Below are 21,686 nucleotides of genomic sequence, written 5' to 3'. Positions count from 1 at the left end.
GTGGCCTTCCTACAGGATAGGCAGCCCCTCCAAAACTATGATTAGCCATGTTTACAGGCTCTCTACAGGGTCAAACTGCCTGAGGTGACCCAGCTAGGAAGGGGCAGGACCAGGGTTTGTACTCAGGTCTCCCAAATTCCTTTCTCTTCCCACTGCACTACATGAAGCCATGTGCACACATACACACACACGTGCATGTACACACACACACACTCAATCTTGGTGCAAGATAGTGTCATGAGCATTACATGAACGATAGAAATATCATAGACTATTTTAAAATATAAATAGAGTGGAAACATCAAGTTTACACTATACAAGTATAGTGTCAACGTCCAGTTTTCCATAGTAACTTGTCAACTCAGCTTCTCAGTTACTGTGAATGTACATGTGTATATAGAACGTGAGTGTGCATACATATATATATGTGTATATATACATATGTATGTATATACACACACACACTCACGTATATATATTTGTGTGTTTATGTAGCATTACCTTGTAGTCCTATAGCATTGGGAATATAATGGTCACTATGCTATCAGACTATATATATCATCTTTGATTTCTACATATAATACACACAAGACCTTATTTATCCAGATTCACGAACTCACATGAAAATAAGCAAATTTTGATTTAAGTACCAGCATTCTAAACAGTTACCTTAAAAAAATGTTCTTTCTACAATATGTTATTCTCACCCCTACTGCCCTAAATATGGTTTAAAAAGTCAAACTGGTATTATCAGTATCAGCTCCTACACAGGTCTGCACTGCAGCACTGAGTCTCAGGCTGTAGCCTGTTAGCGAAGTGATAAGCTACTTGTGGTCTACAGGCCATGCCTTGTCAGCACACATGTCCACCTGAGTAATATCGGGCTATCTGCTCTTTTCAGTTTGCCTATTTTTGATGCATTACAGGCAACGGGCTTGATAGTAAGAACCATCAGATAAATGATTAAATATTGGACACTTGATTTTTTTTTAATTTCTTTTTTTTTATGTTCAGTTAGCCACTATATAGTACATCATTAGTTTTTGATGTAGTGTTCAATGATTCATTAGTTACATATAACACTCAGTGCTCATCACAGCACGTGCCCTCCTTAATACCCATCAACCAGTTAGGCCATCCCCCACCCCCTCCTTTCTGTAAACCTCAGTTTGGTTTTTAGAGTCCAGAGTCTCTTATGGTTCATCTCTCTCTCTGATTTCTCTCCCTTTGGATTTCCCTCCCTTCCTATATGGTCCTCCGTGCTATTGCTTATGTTCTGCCTATGAGTGAAACCATATGATAATTGTCTTTCTCTGCTTGGCTTACTTCACTTCACGTAATCCCCTCCAGTTATATCCATGTCGATGCAAATGGTGGGTATTTGTCATTTTTGATGGCTGAATAATAATATTCCTTTGTGTGTATGTACCACACCTTTATCCATTTGTCTGTTGAAGGGCGTTTTGGCTCCTTCTACAGTTTGGCTATTGTGGACATTGCTGCTATGAACATGGGGGTGCAGGTGCCCCTTCTTTTCACTACGTCTGTATCTTTGGGGTAAATATCCAGTAGTGCAATTGCTGGGTTGTACGGTAGTTCTATTCTTAACATCTTTAGGAACCTCCATACTGTTTCCCAGAGTGGCTGTGCCAGTTTGCATTCCCACCAACAGTGTAAGAGGGTTCCCCTTTCCTTACATCCTCACCAACATTTGTGGTTTCCTATTCTGTCAATTTTTCCCTTTCTTACTTGTGTAAGGTGGTATCTCATTGTGGTTTTGATTTGTATTTCCCTGATGCCGAGTGGTGCCGAGTATGTGTCTCTTAGCAATTTCTATGTCTTCTTTGGAGAAGTGTCTCTTCATGTCTTCTGCCCATTTTTTGACTGGATTATTTGTTTTTTGAGTGTTGAGTTTGAGGAGTTCTTTATAGATCTTGGATATCAGCTCTTTATCTGTAGTGTCATTTGCAAATATCTTCTCCCATTCCGTGGGCTACCTCTTAGTTTTGTTGACTGTTTCCTTGGCTGTGCAGAGGCTTCTTATTCTTGGAGTCTTCTCATATTTTATACCGGGAAGCAGTCTAGCATAATAGTTTAAGACTGTATACTGTACAGTCAGATGCCACCTGGCCCTTTTTAACTATGTGTGCTTAGACAAGTGTCTTCACCTCTCTGAATCTTATTTTCCTTATCTATAACAGAAGAGTAATAATGGCACCTTCCTCATAGGAGTGCATTCTAAAAGTTAAGTGAGATTAATCACATAAATAGCAATAGGCCCAGCATATACTAAGCAGTTAGAAAGAATATGATCATTGCTATTATATAAGCAAAAAAAATACAGTGACAGTGGCTCTGAATCTAGGTTCAACCTGTCATTGTTTATTATTTTTACCACCAATACTACTATTATATTTGAATTAAGAGGGACTTAAGACCTGGTTTTCACATTTTTCTGATATATTTATGGGGTTAAAAAAGATAAAAATTACAAATAGTATAGATTGAGGTATTTTATTAGGGATTTGCATTGAATGAAATGTTAATTTAATCAAGGCACATTTAGGAGTAAATTCAACAGTCTTAAACAGCACAATACTATTCAGTACTATTAGGTTCAGTACTATTAGGCACGGGTTTACTGTGTTGGATGGGCTTTGCTTACTTGTTTTGTATTTAATTAGCTCAGTGTTAGAAACACACAAATTTTAGTCCCATTTGAAATTCAATATATGTAAACCTTGGCTTAATTCGATTCCTGGTTTCTATAAGTTCCTTTATTCTTTTAAGAAATATCTATGAATAACATATGAATGATAATACTGGCAATAAAATAACAATTATACATATAATTGTTATTTTGCATAAAATAACAATTATATATGTTATTTTATATATATATATATATGCTCTTTTCATATACCTTTAAATACATTGTTTTCTATTGATTTCCATAAGGTACATGCATCTGGTACACTCAGCCCAGCATATAGATGGGAACACTACAGAGGTGAAGGAATAAAGAGAGGAGAGCCTCGCTTATGATAGCACTGTAACCTAAGCTGTGGGGGAGGCTAGTAAACAATTTAAAATCTGGATCACAAACCCCATGAAGAAGGAGAAGGTGATGGGCCATCAACACAGAGGAGCCCGGAGAAAGAATGTGAGGTACTCAGAAAACACTTGACTCAATTATCTAAGCCCTTTCCACCCTCTAACATTCTATATCTCTATGAATAAAAGCTTTTAGGCATCACACTAATTGGGTCTGGAATGAAGTCAGTCTAGCCTTTTCCCACAGAACATGCTATACAGAAAGAAAAAGCCTCCAAGGATCTTCTTGGCATAGCTGCCCTGCTGTTCCCATTCACTGGACCAGGGACAAGGTTCCTGTTGAGGTAACAAGAAGTGAAGACTGGAATACACCAGCCTCTTGACACTTCTGAGCTCCCCACCAGACAAGCAAATCTCCCATTCTCCCCACAAGATGGGGGCAGGAGAAGCCCACTGAAGCTCAGCTTGAGCCCGTGAGCTTTCCAGAACACTGAGAAAACAAAACACAGCAGCTCCATGACTACTCATTTGGAAGGAACCCATCTCTTTCAAAACATGGGTATTAAAAGTGGATTGTCTACTTCTGCTTTTATTGCCTTTGCTTTTTTGTGTCAAATCCAAAAAGTCATTGCCAAGATCGGTATCAACAAGCTTACCCCTTATGTTTTCCTCTAGTAGTTTTATGGTTTCAAATTTTACATTAAAATCTCTATCTATTTTAAGTTGATTTTTGTATATGGTAAAAATAGGGGTTGAATTTTATTCTTTTGCATGTGACTGTCTAGAAACAGGATATGGAAGAGATGCCTGCACTCCCATGTTCATTGCAGCATTATTCACAACAGCCAAGATATGGAAACAACCTAAATGTCCACAACAGATGAATTTATAAGGAAAATGTGATATATATAGATAATATATGCATACACATATATATGTGTATATATATATATTTATTGTGGAATATTATTCAGCTATAAGAAAGAACATCTTGCTGTTTGTGACAACATGGATGGAATTTGAAGGAGTTACGTTAAGTGAAGTCAGTCAGACAGAGAATATAAATACTACATGACATCACTTATATGTAGAGTCTAAAGAAAAAAAAAATCAAACTCATAGAAACAGAAAAACAGTAGGAAATTGGTTGCCAGAAACTAAGGGGTGGGGGAAACAGGGAGAGGTTGGTGCAAGGATACCAACTTTTAGCTCTAAGATGAGTAAGGTCTGAGGACCTAATGTAAAACATAGTAACTGTAGTTAATAACACTGTGATAGATAGATGATAGACCGATCAATCGATAGACAGATAGATAGATAGGATTGTCTTGCTCCTCTCCCTCTCATGCAGGCAGGGATCTGAGAGGATCTGCACACAATCAGCATGAGAAGCACAACAACTCTAATTAATCAATGTCACCCTTGGGGGAGAGATCTACATTGCTTGCTATTTTATGCCACTGTGGCTTTTTTACAGAGGATACAGTACCTTCACTTACTTTCTTCACCACCTGGTGAACTCCTATTCATCCTTCAAAACTCCACTCTAAAATTACAGTTTTCAGGACTCCCTTCCTAATGCTTAATCTGACCTGTCTGGCTTGGATGTCCTCAGTTTTATTTAGTAATCTCTGTCACAAGGTCCTATCTATACCTGCTCCTTTCCCACTCTTGTCTCTAGCTCCAGGAGGATAGGGACCTTGTCTTACCTCTGCCTGCTGGCAGGTTTCCAGGGCCCGTGTATAGTAGGTGTTATGAATGTTTTCTTTCACTGATTCATTTATTGAGTAATTGAGCAATTAGTTGATTGATCTCTTTTTTTAGTTTTCAGAGACCTTTTATCCTCATTCAAGGCTCTCGAGTGCTTTTTGAAATTATAAAATCGCTGGACAAATGAGGAGCCTCCAAGTAAGTGTAGGTCACTCTGTCAAGTGTCCAAGTGTTCTCCTTTGATCCGTTTATACTTGGCAGCCAGGTTCTGCAAAAAGACATTGACTTGGTGGTTTGCGAATGCCATTATTCTTCACAGGTTGGTAATAAGCAACATTGCCAATTTCATCCTTTGGACTTTTCAATCCCCCCTTTCTTCAAGCTCTGCACTTCTTTCCAGGCTTACTTTCTCATCCTTAACAAACTCAGGGCCTTCAACCTCAACCACCTTCTCAGACCCCTGGGGTTGTGCTTCCAGCTCTATGACTAACTAGCTGTGTGACCGTGGGCATGTCATTTTCCTCGCTGAGCCTCATTTTTCCTCATTGTCAAATGATATACCATGGAAAATGACAGTCTATCATTGAATCCAAGCCTAGGAGCCTAGCCAGCAGAGGGGGAACTAAGGATACTGGCTTTAATGTAGAATGGAGGACTAGAAAAGTCAGGGAGTACGAAATGTGCTGTCTGAAACCTGCACTCCAATCTCCTCTCTCATCTTCAGTCCTGTCAATCATCTAAGTCTGTTTCTCTGTTGAGGACAATGCATTATCTCCCTGATAGGGCTGTTGTAAATCAAAGAGGATAATGTGTGTGAAAGAGCTCTGGAAACTGTGAAGTTCTGCAATCATTATGATCTCTCTAAAGCAAACCATACATATCAAACGAGGGCGTTCAATGTCTTAAATCATCATTTACAAAAGTGCATTCATGCACCTGGTTCTGTGAGGTATTTACAGGAGCTGAAGGGGTAGGGAAAATAAGGTTCTATGGATAAATCAATTTAAGAAACAATGGGATGACAAAGTCAAATGAGGTTTCTTTGCTGAGGAGGGCTCTGCTTTGACTAGCTACAGTGCACTGAGTCTAAAAAGTAGAATGTATTTTGTAAGGTTTCCTGCTCTCTTTTGGCCACAAACCCTTTTTGCTTTATAGAGCATCAGTTGAGCATATTTTGGGAAATGCTGTGTTAAATGAAAGGAAAGACATGATGTGGGAATTTTGGATGCTGCTAGGGGTTCAGAAGAGATACTCTGGGCAGATGAGAGGAGCTTTCAGCTTGTGTCTGTAACTACCCCAACACTTCGGGAAGATAGTCATAAGCTGTAGAATGCTGAGGAGGGTTATGACTTGGAGTCAGTACTCCTGGGGCACAACCCTAGCGCTGTCACCTACTCCCTGTGTGACCCGGGGCCACTCTCTGAGGCTTAGTTTGCTCATGTATAAAATGCAGGGCTGGACAGCGGGAGAATCGGGACCACCAGAGACCAGTCAGATATGCCAGGATCACTGAAACAAAGTGTTTGCTGAGGGGAAAGAGAAGGATGAACAAGGCAGCATGCATATTTGATGTCACGGAAAAACCAAGCCGTGGCCAGCTCTCAGATAATTGATTCAGGAGCAGGTCATCTGGAACTCAAGGTTCACTGGTAATAGTGCCCAGACAGTAGAAACAGAGGTAAGCAGCAGGCAGCCTATGCAAGAAGACTGTTGGTTGGGGGGGGGGGGGGGGACCCTCTCGGCTAGCCACCCATTTTACCTCCTGGCACTTCCAGTGTGAATTAGACATCACTTATTCTGAAGCTGGGGTTTCTTCCCAGCCTGCCTCAGTGTTTTCATGTGCCCCACACCCCCACATCCACCAGCTGAAGGTCCACAGTTTATCAGAAACCAGGGAGGTCAGTGTCTGATGGCCTCCTAATACTCAGGGCTGCATTAATGATGGACCACACAGAGAAAAAGCTGAGCTCACTATTCACAGCCATGCTCTTGAAATATCAGATTTATAATGTGTAGAGGTCTTTCCCAAAGTTTCACATTTGCATTTTCTACCAGTAATAGAGTGAAAGCATTAGCTGCAAAGCAAGGAAAACCCAGAGGCTGGATGGAATTCAAATCCATTTGATTCAACAAGTGCTTTCTGAACATCTAGCAGGCAGCTGGTAGCTTCTCTGCACAGAGCAGAGGGTAAGGGGGGGACTTCATTTATCAGAGTTATCAAGACCTATTACTTTCCTGACATAGCTGTTCTCTCTAATCCTCACTACGAGGCATTTGGTGACACCATTTGACAGGTAAGGGGGGCTGAGAAGAAACTGTCCCAGTATCACAAATAAATAGAGAATCCAGAATTTGATTCTAATATCTGTCTGGTTCTAAAGTCTGAGTCTATTCCCACTAAAACCAAGCTGCCTTACTAGTTATAGATGACAAATAAGGAAATGTTGTGGTCCTCAGAAGCTGATGAGGGTATGGAGAGGTGACATAGGACATATAAGACAGAATAGTGAGAGATGCATAGAAGTGAGAGTCAGAAACTGTGTGTGTTTGTCTACTTTGATTTCTGAAAAAAACAAAAACAAAAACAAAAAAACCCTAAATGTCTGTATAACTATTTCTATTTTTAAGACCAGTTTAAAAATACATATAAATACATATATTGATCTATTTTCTACTTCACAAAGTCACAGAACTTCAGAATATGATCTTACAAGAGGCCATATAGATAATCTTGCCGAAGTCCATTGTTTTACATATAAGAAAATGAATCCTCAGAAACCTTAAATAACTTGCCTAGGGTCATATAATAGTAAGGAACCACAAAAGTTGGCCTAGAACCTGTGTCCCTGCTTCTTAGTCTACCACATATCTCACTGCACTGCTTTTCAAACTTTTAATGAGCCCAAGAGAGTGAGCATTTCATTCATATTCATCCATCACAGTCCATCCATCCATCACTGTCCATCTATCAGTCATCTTTCACCCATTCATCTGTCTATCCACCCTCTATTCATCTGCCTTCCATTCACCCTCCATCCATCCATCCACTATCCATGGGTTTGTCCTTCTTTTAACCAACTCTAGTAAAGTACCTACTCTAAGCCAGGTCCCAAACCATGCCTAAGTTTTCAAGCTTCCTGCTTGTTCCAGTACCATGTTCTTAGCTCTAGACACAGTTCAAGAGTGAACCTGTGCCAGTGTTCTATTCCATCGTATCAGGCTACATATCCAAGTGCTTAAAAAAAAAGAAAAGAAAAGAACAATATACTAGATGAGAGGAAAGTTCTCCATGGCTTGGACTTCCCAGCATTTTCAGGCTGAAGTGCCTCCAGAGGCATTCTGGTATTGAATTGATGGCATACGTGTGTATTTGAGCTAGGGATTATGAGAAAGTGATGGCCTGATATTTGGGGATTGGTCAAGAACTGTAGCCCTAGCTGGCCTGAAAAAAAAAATATTTTCCTCATGAAAACAATATTACAATTTCATTTAAAATATGCAATGATGAATGTTGGCAAAATTTTGGCCTGATTATATTTATCCATTCATAAATATTTGTTGAGCACCACTGATGCATTTTTATTTGTTTTTCACTTAATGCGTGAAGGTAGATATTAACTTCTCCTCCATTTTCACTTCATGGATGCAGAAATAAGCTCAGACAGGTATGCACCTTCCCCAATGTCACACAGATAGTTGGTAGCACAGCCAAGATTTTGACCCAGGACTCTTGGATTTTAAAGCTCAAACTAGTTTAAGCTGTCCCCCCAAACAATTTATACTCCAAAGGAAGAAGGAATAACTCCTTGTTATGGCATTCAGAGAAGGGCTCACAGAATAGAATTCCCACCAGTAAAGATGGAGGTCTGAATGTGGAGAAAGCCAAAAAAGGGCCTCTCCAGGAAGAGATACGGCTTGAGCAAAGGTACAAAAACAAGGAAGCATGGGCCAGGTTCAGAAAAACATGGGTTGTACTGATGGAGAACTGAGCTGGGGAGAAGTAGGCTAGGGACATGTTGTACATGATCTTAATCCTATGAGCCATGGGGTGCCCCTAAAGGTTTTTGAGCAGGAAGATGATGCAATAAAATCTGTGCTTTTAGGACACTCACTCTGCTGGCTAAATAGTTTGAAAGTTTAAAGGAAGAAGACCATTTAAGAGGGTAATGTTTGAGAGGTTCCTCTAGAAAAGAGGGAATGATGGAGAGAACAAAAAAGAAAGAGAAACATGTGAAGAATGTAAAAGAGGTTGGATGCATGGGCAGGTGGGTGGATGGATGGATGGATGGGTGGATGGATGGATGGATGGATGGATAGGTAAGTGGATGAATGGATGGGTGCATTGATGAATGGTTGGGTGGGTGGATGGATGAATAGACAGGTGGGTGATATATGAATGGGTGGATAGATAGGCAAATGGATGAAGGGATGATTACTTGTGTTTATGCTGGAATTTACCTATAGGAATATATTTCCCTTCCATTGAATTCTACCTACAGCGTGTATAATTTTGGGCTCTTCCCCAGTGAGACTTCAATAACAACCAGGAATTGCAGATCTGGCAAATTCTGTATTATTATATTTTCTGGGTAGAAGGGCCAGAACACGGAAACCTCTCCACTTATCCACTTCATGTCATCTTGAGATTCTTCTGTCAAAACCACGATTTCATCTGGTTTTCCCCCATTGCCAACTTGACTAACATGTTACTTGTGCTGTCATTCATGGCATTTGCTAAGCACTATACTAAGAGTTTACTATGTCTGTTATTTATAAAAAGTCTAAACTTGGCTATCAGGCTTAATTTGGTTTGAAGCCAGCCAAATTTGGTCACTATGTGACCTTGGACAAATAATTGTTTTCAAATTATCTATAAAATGGTGATAACACTAATTCACAGAGATGTTACGGGAATTAAATGAGTGAAGACACATGAAGTGACTAATACATAGTAGATGCCCCAAAAATGGAAACTGTGTTATTAAATAAAATCTTCTAATCCCTATAATGGGGCTTTTGTTAACTTCTTCTTTCTCAAGGACCATTTGATTCCTGGGTTCCCTTACATAGAGATTCCTGTGATGGCATATTTTGCACACCTGAAAGATTAGTGCACCTCACACACACTCTATAACATATCCACAAATTTAATGTCCCCTCCCCCCCCCTTTTTTTTTTTCAATTTTTGATCTCTCTGGTCTCCAGTTCTTTCTCTATCAAGGCAAATTCTCATTGTTTGGTTAAGAGGCCACATAACCCTCAATAGAAGAATTATACTCTCTAGCTTCCCCAAGTGTTCTACGGTGAATTAGGTCATGACTGTCTTCTTAGCAGTGACATTAAAAACTTTGCTAAGCGCCATACTTAGCAGAGTTTGCAAGAGGCAGTGCCATAGCCAGGTATCTGTGTGTCCACAAAGGGCTGGCATCTGCAGCATTTGTCTTCCTCCATCACATGAGGAATACCACAATAATGAAAAGGATGGAATGGCCTTCAAACATGGTAATAAGAAGGCAGCACGGACCAAGGGAAACCGCTTGCCTGTTTCATGAAACTATTCATGCTCTTCCCTCTGATACCAGAAGCTGTTCCTCTGGCTTCTCCTCTGGCTTCCTTCTGGAGTTCACAGGAGAACTGAAAAAACTTTCCAATGATATCTCCATGTCAGTGTTTCCCTATTTAATGCCTGTCTTCCCACTGGCCTATGAGTCTACAAAGGAGGACACAACGTTTGTCTTGCTTATTCCTGTATCCCCTAGGTCTGGTAGAATTTCTGGCACACAGCCAAGCCCTCAGCATGTATTATTAAATGAATGAATACATGATTGACTGAATGAATGGAAAAGTGATTAGTGAAGGAGACGGTTAAGCAAACAGATAATCCCAGTGTTAAGTGCTGTGCTAGAGGGAAATATAAAGCACCAGGGGTTCCCAGCAGAGGGTCGCTGCAATGGTATGAAATGGTAACGGAAAGGTATTCTAGGCAGAGGGAACAGCCTGCACAAAGGTGTAGAGGTACGGTATGTGTAACATGCACACTCGGAAACTTACATTTGTTTGAACTCAAGGAAGTACCTTCCACCTTCTTTCCTCGGTTGACTTTCCTATTTGGTTTCACCCAACTCCAGTAAAACACACTTCTACTCAGTTCTCAACACATGAGTGGCTCTTGTCAGTCCCCATATAATCACTCAAGTTCCCCTACCCCTGTCTGCCCGTCTAAATCTTGACCAGCCTACACAAGCCAAGGCTGTCACCATTCCTTCAGAAGCCTCCTCTGCAGGCTCCATGGCCTGACCGAGGTGGCCTGGATTCCTCCTTCACACAGCTGGCTTGTCCAGAACAGGGTGGAGAGCTCACTCTCTTCATCTTCCTGGCCAAGCTCCCACCATACCTCATCTCTCCCCCTGCCACCAAGCTGCCCTTCATCCTGTAGTCAGATGCCATGAAACAGAAATATGATACCAGGAGCGTTAAGCTTGTGTTTCTGAAAACAGTTTTCATGGAACAGTGAGCTAAGCATATGATTTTTAGAAGGAGGGTTTCCAGATGAACTGTTAATTCCATTTTTAATTTCTTTGCGGTTCCCTTGGGGACTGAGTGATGGTGTTTTGTTTCTGCAGGAAATGGAGTTTCTTCCGGTTTGAACCAGGGGAGATGGGCACTGTGAGTAAAACCACCCTCTCGTTCCTGGCCCACGGGAGAGCAGTAATTGGAGCTTATAAATAAAAAAGGGAAGATTTCCTTGAATCTAGCCCTTTGTTCCCTTTTATTCCTTGGGTCAAGGAAGAAAACGAAGAGAAGGTAATCCTGAAACATCTTTTTCTGTGCCCCTCACCTGCTCAATTTCAGAGAAATTTCCTCTGCCTGCCTAATTCCTTCTCAGGTTCCCAGCTCCCTTCACTTTTCCTGGTTGCCTATCTGTGCATAAATTGCCCTCCTCTCTCTATACCCAGAGCCTCTTCTTTACACCTTCATCTTAACGCCTCTCATAGCCTGAGTTTTATGAGACTCCACTGTCTGTACCTCTGACCAGGAGAAGTACCATGAGTTCTTTAAGACAGTGGTTTTCAAAGTGGGCCCTGGACATGTGACCTCAGTATCACCTGGGAAATTTGCTGGAAATATACATTCATTCTGTTCTTCCTTCTCAGACCAGCCCCCAAGAAGACCTACTGAGGGGCGTCTGGGTGGCTCAGTCATTAAGCCTCTGCCTTTGGCTCAAGTCATGATCCCAGGGTCCTGGGTTCAAGCCCCACATCGGGCTCCCTGCTCAGCGGGAAGCCTGCTTCTCCTTCTCCCATTCCCTCTCTGGCTGTGTTTCTCTCTGTCAAATAAATATAATCTTAAAAAATCTTAAAAAAAAAAAAAAGACCTACTAAGTCAGAAACTCTGGGGGTAGGCCTAGCAATCTGAGTTTCAACAAGCCCCCCAGGAGATTTGAAAGCATGCTGTGGTTTGAGGAGCACTGCTTTAGGGGTAGGAACAGGAAACTATTAGTTCCTGGCAGAATACCCATCCCCTACCCATAGAGTATGGCCTTAGTAAATGTTTCATTGGATGGAATTATTTAATGAGACAGCCCTGAACATGATGCTGCGTAAAATCCACAGTGGAAAAGATAATGTGAAGAACAGAGATGAGCTATGTACATGGAACTGTCTGGCTGTCCACCTCACTAGTATATCTTAAACCAGCATGAAATGCTTTGAGAGATCATTCCAGATAACAGCAGGTGTTCATTCCCAATCAGTTGATAACTGCTTTGTTTCTGAGGCTTTCCTGGAATGTTTATTGCCCACAGTTCTGTATTATTAAGGGTAATGTTTGGCTGGATGGTTCTGAGACCTGTTTGCATGGAAGCTGTCCGGCCAGCTGAGGATGGAGACCGCAGCAGCATCCCAGAGCTCCGGCAGAGGACCACACACCACAGTGTCTGTGTGGACCCCACAGAAGGCAGCTTAAATCCTGTTCCTTGGGACACAAAAACTACCTTTTTTTTAAGAGCCTGAAATAATATAGCGGTACTAGACACTATTATATTTATCTTCCAGTATCAACACTGCAAAGGGTCTCACTTCACTTCCCTCCCTTCTGAAAGGCTCATAGCTTCAAAAAAAAGATAACAAGAGTCCCCAACCCAGAGCTTTCTACCTCAGGTTTTCCCTGATAGTACTGTGGATCTATACATGTATTTTTTCCACACAACCGGATTTTAATCACACAAATAGAATGGTGTCCTGCTGGAGCACTTTTTTTCTCCCTACTGGTTTTCCCCCCTATTTAATTCCTTCCTTCCGTTTAGTTGCATTTTACTTCTTTATGGAGGGTCAGTGCATTTTAATCACAATGTACACTGGCTTGCTGGAGCTATTGATGAAAGAACTCAAAGCTCAGCCACTCAGCTCATTTAGATGTGAACTACCAAGTTCAATGAGAGAAGCAAAGGGCAAAATGAAATTACATAGCCTTTTGGCTGATCTCCCATTTCTGTGCATAGAAAAGCACGGGATGGCCTTTGACGCCCCCAGATTCTGGAACAATAATGCCCTAGAAGGAGTTCATATAATATTAATAGCATATTATTGAGGAAGATAAATATAAAACCCAAAGTGTAAAAAGAAAACTGACTTGGCAAGGAAAGATGATCAAAAGTCCTTTCTCTCTTATTTCAAAATAACAATCATGAGCAAAGGATAACTACATTCATACAGTGCTTTACAGTTTATCAAATGCTCCTACATCCATTAAGTCAGAGATAACCAGCATGGTCATTACAGATGGCTGAGATTCATATAGAGCTTACGATCTGTCAGGCATTGCACCACAGGCCTAACATGGATTTTGTAACTTCGTATTCCTAGCAACCCTCACATAGGCCCTCCTTTTACACGGACCAAGACTGAGGGTAAGTGACTTGCACCAGGTCACACAGCTGGGAGGTGGTAAACCTAAGACGTGAGCCCAGGCATGCTGATGCCGCCGGTATTAACAGCAACATCTTACAACAACGAAACATAGGCCCTGCTGAGTTAGGTGACATGCACAGGGCCACCCAGCAATAAGCAGCAGAGCCTAAAGTAAGAACCCAAGTGTCCTGATTCCCAGTTCCGGGCTAGCCCCTGCAACCTCTTCACACCTTGTTCACACATAATCCCAAACCAAGACAAGGGTCTTTCCTGCCCATCCTCCATATACCGAGCTCCTTGTGGTCATTGAACTTTCCTTCCATAATTAACATAGAAAAAGAAGGAGAAAAAATTGTGAAGAAAGAGAAATAAGTGCCATTGAAAAAGAACATGAGAGAGAAGTAAAGCAATAGTCTGGGGGGAGGTGGGGACCCAGAGTGGAGCGTGAGACTCTGCAAACAGGAGATGAGCTCTTCTACACTTGCGAAATCCAAAAACGCCACACCACAGGAGAATGGAGCCGGTTCGAACAAGCTTCCCATGCCAAGGAACGCCTCTGCAGACTCTCCCTTCCCAGCAACGTGTGCTTCTGTGGGAGGGTGGAAGAATGAGTGGACTTTTGCACGGCTCCCCTGACCTCTGGAGTGGGGGTCTCTGCCTGCAGCTGACAGGGGCTTGACACATCTGGAGCTCGCAGTGTTATGTCAAATGGAACTCGGCAGAATCTGGCTCTACTGTCAGCAAGACGTGGTGCTTTCACTTCTCGGCCTCAGTTTCTCATCTGTAAAATGGGGACAATGATAGTACCCCCTTTACAGGACTGTACCAAAGGTTACATATGTCTATAAGGCATATAGCACATTGTCTGGTCCCAGGTGGGTGTTCCCTAGCCGCTGGTTATTGTTGTTAAACTTAACATTGGCATCAAATGAAGACATGTCACTATCCACTATAATTAGTTAAATCATCTTACTCAGTTTATTCCTTTTATAGATGAGGAACTGAGGTCCAGAGAGGGATATGGGCTTATTCAAAGGCACTCAGTGTTAGTTAGGAGGGAAAGAGAAAACCAAGTTGATCTACCACCACCTCCCCCCCAACACACCCCCAGCCCAGTGCAGTGATTGTTTCCACTGACATCCTTACTGACATAAAGGGTGGAATTTAAGTATAAATTTCTGCCTCCTATCCTGGTGTGGGTGGGTGGAAGGTTGAAGGACATGATTCAGAATCAAAGCCAAGTAACTTTCATTAACAATCCATTATAAGCTAGATATTTTCCTAAATGCTCTCTTATTTCATGCCCAGCATAAGACGGCAAGATGCAGGCTTAATTGTCATATCCATTTTGCAGCCGAGGAATCCAAGTGCCAGAGATATGAAATTAAAAAGCTACCCAGTCAACCATCTAGAAAGCCCCAGAACAAGGATTCCAATCCAGGTCAACCTCACTCCAAAGCCCAGGATCTTTCACTAAGACCACTATAGCTGGAGGGAAAAAAGCCAAGGGCCAAAGAAAGTCATTATTCTTTTTGTTCCCAACACAAGTAGAGTTCCAAGTTTAAGAAGCCAGGGCAAGGATGGAGTCATCACATCCATAAAGTAGCCTCCCCATCATGGGGAAGACTCCTGATTCCAGGGCCAAGCTCGTCTGCCGTCTGACCTCCCATCTGCCGTCAACACTAGCCACACACACCTAGTCCCACTGCCCTTAGCCAGGACTATTGCCTGTCTCCAACCTGCTCTCCTGGCTCTACTCTCCCTCCCTATAGAGTATTCTCCACATGGTGGCCAGAGTGAGCTTTTCCAAACGTACGTCAAATGATCCTACTTCCCTGCTCAAACCGGACAGTGGCCTCCCACCCTCCTAGAGTAAATTCTGAACTCTGCATCATGGCCTTTCAAGGTCCTACAGGACGTGACCTCTTACCTGTGTCTCTGACTTAATTTGCTACCTCTTTCTCCCTGTGCTTGCCACTTAGACCTCTAACCTTCCTTCTGATCACCAAACAGACCCCGCGCTCTCCTGTCTCAGGGTGCCAGGCGTTCCCTCTGCTTAGGAGGCTCCTCCCCCCGCTTCTCCACTTGCCAGCAATTCTCATCATTTAGGTGCCAGCACAGAGGTCCATTCCACAAAGAGTTCTTCCTCAATCACTGTAAGAGTGGCAGCTTCAGCCCCTTACTCCCCATGACGTCACCTCTTTCGGTTTCTGCAATGCATTTCTCACTAACTGAAAGTATCTCCTCTCTTTGTCTCCTTACATATTCTCTGTCTCTCTCTGGTCAGCAGGCAGGAAGTACCTAGAGCTCAAAGTTTTATGACTATATGGATGTGAACGAGAGATTGTAACAGTGGTTGCCTCCACAGAGGAGGAAGAACACAGGTGCTGATGATCCTTCCGTAATTACGGCTGGGGGAAATGAGGGCTACTCTCTGCAGAGAGAAGGAAGGCTTTCTCCCCTCTGTCTTGCAAACGGGTGGTGATGGGGGAGGGTGCTATTTTTAATACTGTTTAGGAGAGACACATAGCAGGGAGGAAGCCATTGACTGTCTACCCTTGGTGATAGTTACCCTGACAGCAGCTGCTATGGATACATTTTCCGAATACTAAACTGGGTTCATACAGGGCTTCAGATCCCAAATTTGACAAGAGTCATACTAGGGCCCTGAACCATCAACCTGACATAGCTCAGGCATTTCCCCAGGGCAAAACGGCACCTGTGGGACCTTCGGTTGATGGTAGGGTGTTGAAACCAACAACTGCACACATGCCTACACTCTCCTACAAGGTGGGAGGTGATCTGTACCGAAGAGAGTTTTCACGAAGCGTACCCTTCTTCTTCCCTTCCCACCCTATACTCACTGTTATTTTCGTAAGCTTTTACTGCCCAGTATGGGTTTGATCTTAAAATAGTTTGAAATCAAAGTAGCTAACATAAAGGATAATAGAAACAGGAACAACTCCTTTTATAGCAGTGCTGAGTCAACTGCTCCCTGGTTATGCTTTCAGCCACAAAGAATGTTTAAACACTCTTCAGGGAAAAATCATTACTCAGATATCAGGGAAGAGAGCCAATGACCATAGAGTTTCTCTTCATTGAAGGCCTTGCTATGTATCAGACATTTTAAATGCATTATCTTTAAGTCAGGTATTCCCATTTTCCAGATGAACAAAGGCTAATCAACTTCTCATGGTTAATAGCCTGGAAGTTGCAGAGCCAAGATTTCAGCCCAGGTATGCCAGGCTCCAGGCCCATTCATTGTCCACTATGCCCCACCTTGTCTTGGTCCATTCAGGCTGCTGTAACAAAATGCCACAGATGGGTAGGTTAGACACCACATATTCACTGGTCACAGTTTGGGAGGCTGGAAGTCCAAGATCAGGATGCCAATATGGCTGGGTCAGGGTCACAGACTTCTCATTGTATCTGCACGTGGTGGAACTCTCTGGAGCCACTCTCAAGAGGCCCTAATTCTACTCATAGGGTGGAACCCTCTTGACCGAAGCATTTCCCATTTCCCACTGAAGGCCCCCCATTGATGTTATCACCTGGGAGGGTTAGGATTCCAACAAACAAATGGGGTGGGGGATAGGACACAAACATTCAGATCATAGTACCCACTAAATTCCTAAGGGCTCAGATCTTGCACTCAACAAACTCTACACGATCATATAAAACCCCAAAGCAAGGGCCCAATTAAAGAATGCAGGAGTTAGGGAAATGTCCCTTTTGTCTGAGCCAGGAAACTTCACAGCTCTTTTCTGTCTTCTGTTCACAGCCAAGCTTCTCCCCCCAGAGCAGTACTTTACCAAAAATAACTCCATGACAGGCTGAAGTGGAAAAAGGAGAGCAGATAAAGTGTGGCAAGTTGCCCAAAGGGATTTCCTCCTGGACTCACACTCTCCAAGGCAGTGGATTTGCCTTCAGGTAAAACACAGATATGTAAAGTTAAGAAAAAGGGGGAATCCAGGGTGGGAGGTCCACTTGCTGCACCAAACAGGCCCAAGATAAGCCAATCAAAATCAAAATCTAAATCTAAATCTAAATCTAAATCCACATCTAAATCTAAATTGAGAAAGTCTCAATTCTCTTGATACTCTTTATAGGAGAAAATGAAAATGCCTCCAAGGCCATCAGTACAGTGGCTGTCCTGAGTCTCCACACCTTGGCCAGGACACACTGCCTTAGGAGCTCATTCACTCAGTGTGCATTCATTCAGCAGATGGTTCCTGAATGCCTACTATGTGAAAGATGTCTGGTAGTTACTGAGGATAAGGAAGGAAATAATTTGCAACTCTTTTCCCCAGGGAGCTCACTCCAGTAAGGAAGATAGACAAGCAAACGTGTAGTTCGATATAGCTGGATAAACTATAAAAAGAGGGATAAACAAAGAAGCAAACAACCATCTCTGTGTGGGGCGAGGGTTTTGTGTGCTGGGTTTTAAATACTAAGGAGGTCTCCCCGTCAGAGATGGGAAAAGCTGGAGAATATTCCAGGAGGAGAGAACAGGGTACACCCAGGTATGGAAATCAGGAACAGGGCTGATTCCAGGGTGAAAATGATTCACAGTGCAAAGATTCAGGGAGGGGATAGGGAGAAGTTCTTAGTGCTTTTCTACCCATTTCCATGTCATCCAGCGCTGCTCTGATGACAAGGATAACGTGGAAAGGGAAATTCTCACCAGGCCACAGAGGCATACACTGCAATCCCCATTCTGTTAGGTAGAATTTCGGTACCCTTGGATTCCTGGCCTTGGTTATGGATAGAATAAATGCTAGGCAAGCATTTGCCTCATGAGATGCTCCACATCACCATGGCCTCATAGGAGAGAAAAGTAAGAGAAGTGTCATGGCAAATCTGAATCCCAAACAAAGCCACTGGCAGTGGGAGGGAGAAGTGGAGACAGAAGAATGCTATGACCTACTGCCACATCAGACACAGCTCTTGGCTCTTTTAAATACTCTCTGCATACCTTAGCAACTTGTAGGGCATCTTTGCCTGGCACTCTCTTCAACTGCAAAGTGGGGAGAATGATGCCTATTGCATGGGGCTATCATTAAAACTACACAAGACTGATCATATTCTTGCCTTTTGCAGTGTCTGACACATAACATTTCCTTGTTAGACACGTTCGTTAGTCCCCACTCCCTGCTCCTTCATTAAACCACCATTCACAGTGGCCATGCAAGACAATGTTGCCAATGTCTCCTATTATTCTTTTTTTAAAAGACTGTATTTATCTGTTTATTTTTGAGAGACACAGAGAGACAGAGAGAGCTTGCGAGCATGGGGAGAGGGGCAGAGAGGGAGGGAGAGGAAGAGGAAAAGAATGTCAACCAGACTCTGGGTGGAGCAGGGAACCCCAGGGAGGGCTGAAGCTCACACCCCTGAGATCATGACCTGAGCCGAAACCAGGAGTCAGACACTTAACTGACTGAGCCCCCCAGGCGCCCATCCTGTTATTCTTAATAAGGGAGCCACGATGTGTGTGCAATATGTTATGATTTTAAAAGCACTTTAACATCTGTTAGCTGATACAATGATCTCAGTAACCTTCCCAGTTAAATAGAAGGAGTTATATCAGTGATACAGGTGAGGAAAAAAAAAAACACAAAACTGACTTGCCCAAATTCACAAAGTCATCAGAGGATAAGCATGCAGGCTCGCCTTTCCTCTACGGCACCCAATTCCTTTTGACTATAGGGCATTGCCTCTCTGAATATTCTTCTAGAAAGACTGAAAAATTTAACTTGGATGCCATTAGAACAAAGCCCACCTAACTAGATGTAATATGAGTAACAATCCTTTATGGATTCTGTGAAGCTTTTCCTATGGCATGGCAAGCTCCTTTGTCAGGCTCGACTGTCCAGCTGTAAATTCTAAGGACAGAGAGCGGGTCTCACTCATGCCTGTACCACCACGTGCCTACCACCATGTCTGTCATATCAGAGAAGCTCAACACATGTTTGCTGGATGCGTGGATGGATTTTGTAGGCATTTAATGATTTACACAGTCCTTCAACACCTTTCATCTTATTATTTGATTTTCCAAAAAGCCCTGGCACATAAAGGAGAGCTGATATCATTATCTTTATTTAACTGATGATGATATGCAGGTCACACCAAAGATGCTATCATTTTCTTTCTTTTAAAAATTATAATGGACTCATACTCCCTCCCAGAGCAGAACCCAGCTGAATTCCACACACTGCTCTTGGCCCTGGCACACAAGTCTGCGTAAAAGCCAAGTTAGACCCTGTTTTGTTATCTTTCATATCTTACAAAATACATCAAATTCTGAAAAACTCTGTGATAATTAGACCAAAAAGAAAAAAAAAAGCAAGGGGAGGGGGGAGCTGAAGCTGAATCATTCAACCTGGAATAATTGTTACATTCCTATTCTTTCCCTTTCTCACCTCCTTTTGGTCTCCATTGTCTATAGCGTGGAATATTCATCTTCCTCCACAAAAAGAATCCACTTCCTACAGAATAGAACTGACAGGCTTGTGGGAGGCTTGCTCTCTGTGTTAACCCTTCCTGTTGGGTTTTACAGCACACAGCTTTTCCTGAATGGCCTCTCCCACCAGTCTCTCCTCTAGCACCCTGAGTATTTTCCCAAAAATGGAGTCTGATGATGCCACCCTCCTGTACTAGGACCACTGAACTTCCACCAACAAATTCTGCACACATTGCCGAGCCTGGCTCTCAGGGTCTCCAAATCCTGTATCCTACTTACATTTGCAAGCCAATCTCCCAAACTTCCTCTCCCCATGCCTTGCATTCTACCAGACTAGTTAAGGATCCCTTAAACAACTTCTCTGCATTATCCCACACCATACCCATTCCATCGCCCCTACCAAGGATGAAAGCTCCATTTCTAAAAATTCTCCCTATCCTGCAAGTGTTTTTCCTTGAAACCTCCTCGAGCTCTTTCCAGCAATTCATTCAACAAATATTAATAAGAAACTCCTTAATGCCCAACAAACCCTATTTTCAAAGAGCTTAATAACACCTGAGAAAGAGATACAGCTAAGAGAAATTCAACACAGTGAGGGTGCTGTCACGGTGTTATTGCAAAATGATGTGGGAATCCAGCCACTGGGGGAATACAGAAGGGTCCATCCTGATCCTTACTGAGACTAATCCAGAAAGAGAGTGAAAAGGAGGAAAATAGCACCAGACTGGGTTTGAAACAGATGGAAATCTTGGGTCATGCAATCCATCCTTCCTTCCTTCCTTCCTTCCTTCCTTCCTTCCTTCCTTCCTTTTTTCCTTCCTTCCCTCCTTTCACAGACATTTATCAAGCCAGACAATGTGTACAGCACTGTACTTGGAATGTAGAAATGAGAGCTACACAGCTCTTACCCTCAGGAGTTTATATTCTGGTAGGAGAGACAGAAATGTACACACAGGGCTCTACCGCAGGTGAGAAGAAGCACTGTACCAAGGGCTGGGGAACAAGAGGATAGTGGCTGGCTCTGCCTATTAGACACCAGGAAAGCTCCAGAACAGGGTGATATTTGTCAGAGTTCTAAAAGACAATAGTAGTTTACTGGACAGAGAAGAAAAAAAGAAGGGGAGGGAAGAGGGAAAGAGGAAGAAAAAATATTGTATCAGTCAATCCAGTCAAGAGAAAATAACTGCCTCAATTATTTTAACACAGAGACTTTAATATTAAAGGAGACATTTAGTTACAAAATTATTAACTAAGTGACTAAGAGATCAAAAGGAACTCTAAGGCATCATGAAGGTAGCGGTTGCAAGAAGCATCTTCCACCCTCATACTGAAGACACAAAGGGGAACACTTAGAAACTTAAGAGGAGAAAGTCCACGGGTGGTTGGTGGTGGAAAACTCAGATCTCCAAGGAGGGGCAGTGCTCAGCTGAGGTTGTGGTCTCTGAGGGACCTGATGGAGCTGGTCCAGACTTCTGAGGACAGGCACACGCCAGCTGGTGCTAGAGTCTCCTAACTGAGGCAGGACCTGTAACTGGGTCTGCAAGTGTTGGGAA

General features: G+C 42.7%; 1 protein-coding gene across 2 annotated transcripts in view; it reads right to left on the bottom strand.

Moving 5' to 3' along the window:
- The window catches only part of DAB1 (DAB adaptor protein 1), a 1,148,653-nt gene that overhangs the window by 1,033,943 nt on the left and 93,024 nt on the right, over positions 1 to 21,686 (bottom strand). The gene's annotated exons all lie outside the window — the stretch shown is intronic.

This window comes from Meles meles, chromosome 1 (assembly GCF_922984935.1).
Source record: "Meles meles chromosome 1, mMelMel3.1 paternal haplotype, whole genome shotgun sequence".
Lineage (NCBI taxonomy): Eukaryota > Metazoa > Chordata > Mammalia > Carnivora > Mustelidae > Meles > Meles meles.
Note: the sequence above shows the minus strand (reverse complement) of the source record. Positions and strands in the feature narration are given on the sequence as shown.